The following is a 2,598-nucleotide window of genomic DNA, read 5'->3' on the forward strand; positions in this document are numbered from 1 at the left end:
GGAAGGGGAAGGGGAGATTCTATTATGAAGAGAACACTGACGACTTGTACAATCCACAAGCTCATCTCAAAAGAAGATTTGATTTTTTTAAACCAAAAGAAATTGACCTCTCTCTTGTAAAATTTCTCCAAAGCTCTCTCCTCAAGATCTCTCTTTTCTAGCCACCAAAGAAACCCTTGTTTTCTTCTCATATAAAAAACCCTAGAAGAAGACTCATATTAATAAGAAGAGAACAGGGCTCAAAAAACAATCCAAACCCAGGTTTGGAAAATCCCGCGGCTGTCTCGCGTGGGAGGGTTTGTGTCTTGTTGTTCATGTGGGTGTGGTCCCCAGCGAGACTCGCTGTTCACAATTAGAGACATGAACATACTTGATGGGGATAGCCGCTGTTAAGGAAATTATTTACTGTTGTCATAAAACTTATTATGATGGGAAGAATTTTCTTCTGAATCATGCTTTGGATGAAGACAAAGGGATTACTTTCACAAGTGCCGCTTACATAAGAGCGCATTTTGGTGGTTCTAGATTTTGCAAAGGTTTGTAGTTATCGCCTGACAAGGATGTATGTGAACTCCATCCAACTTGAGGGGTTAAAATGAATTCCCTGTTAGTCCCATTTACAAATGGGTTAAACTTCCACCACCTATCTTTTATAACCTCAGCAAATAACCCACGCGTGAACCGGGGGGGGGGGGGGGGGGCTAAATAGAACCTAAAAGTCTATTTAAACAAATGTGATGTCTTGGAAAATATTTCATCTAACTAATCGTCATAAATTTTAAAAGAAACTTTGACATTGTCCACAAATCACTATTCATAAAATTTAAAAGAGACTTTGATATTGTCCAAAAAAATTGACTTTTTGGGGCTCAAGTTCCTCTTTCTTCCTTGCTGTTACAGGGTGTTATCGTGCAACTTTTTTTTTATTTCTCTACTACAACCGATTCGGGGACCATAATCTTTGAACCCGAGAGACAATTCCAACATTTTTTCAACGAGTGAGGACCAAATTATGCTATCCTTTGGTTCCATTTTACCTTCCCTTTAATTTGCAAATAATCAAACCAATTAGATGTCTCTGCTATTCTTAACCATGAGAGGACATTCTAGTGCATAACAAATGTTATTGAAGCAGCTGGAAAATCTAGAATATTCTTTGATAAATTTGAAATGATGCCCTCAATAGATCCCTCTTGAGCCCTGAAAGAATTACAGCAAATTAAGGTTCATTTATATCACCAAAGCAACAATGTGACAGTATGTCAGTATATGTATCAGCAAGGTGTTCCAACTAATTTTGACAAGGCTTTGCTCCGCTCTCTCCCTCGCGCCCAAAAAAAGAAGAAGAAATGCTAATTTCAACAAGGTCTATCAACAAAGGTTGCCTCATGAAAGTTTGCAAAAGAAATTAAACATGTTGACACTACTTCTATCAATCTGGTCTAACATTTATAATGCCTGATTTGTCTAGAACAGATAAGTGACATCTCCATATGTTAGATAAGTTGACTGTCAGTCTATATCTATCTACATTAATTTGATCAAAAGTTTGATCATTAGACCTAAAGTGACGACGTAACTTGCATCATATTTTATGTGAATATAGGACAAAGAAATTGCACACCAATATAATGAAGAGAATTGTTTTCGAATGTTGAGATTAAGTAGATTGTCGATACCTCGCGAAGTCCTTTACAACATGCCAACTATATGAATATTATGATTAGTATATGAATGCTTTAAATTTTGGCCTGGCCTGGCCAAAATTCTGCTTGGGACTGGCGCAAAAGTTTCAGTTCAAAAAAATTTAAGGGCCTCGTTGGGACCATGGACAGGAATAATGCTAAACTTGCAAGAATTAACAATATGCAAACATTAATCTGTAGATTCCAGGTGAAAATATGGTTTCATGGTAAAAAAATTATATCAATAATTCTAATTAAGTAATTATCTTTAGATTTCTTCTGAATAATCTTTGATTACTCAAGCACAAAAAAAACCCAAAAGTAGTGCCATTGCACATAAATCCGATGCTAATGTAACTATTTATCTTGTTAACTCTATATTTGTATTCTTTACAACACAACTTTGCTAATAAAGAGATCACTTTCTTAACCATAACAATTCAATAAAGTTTAGACAACTGTTATCCATCCTAACATATTAACATCTAATCCGCATGACTTGAACTTATTATTATTATTTTCACTCAAAAGAGAAACCATAATCCTCTGCTGATAAATAATTATGATCTTTATTCACATAAATCTAAAATTTAAATCTTTACACAACTTCCAGAAACAACTGATACATGAGCAAGGAACAAATAACGGGTAAGCTGTTAATAATAATATCAAGTGTATACAAATATTTGACAGGCTGTTAATTGAATAATACTAGCAACTATATATAAATCCAAGTTTGGGCTGAGGAGACTTGGTATTACTGACACTACAATAACCCCATGTATATCTATCATATCTGTGATTCACATCTCACTTAACTTGAACCTACCACTTTCAGGAACTCATTCAATCCTCTGGCTGATGATGCATTCTCCTCTCTCAATGCTTCTCTCAAACCTTTCCCTATTGATTT

Source organism: Asparagus officinalis, chromosome 10, assembly GCF_001876935.1.
Source record: "Asparagus officinalis chromosome 10, Aspof.V1, whole genome shotgun sequence".
In the NCBI taxonomy this organism is placed as follows: Eukaryota; Viridiplantae; Streptophyta; class Magnoliopsida; order Asparagales; family Asparagaceae; genus Asparagus; species Asparagus officinalis.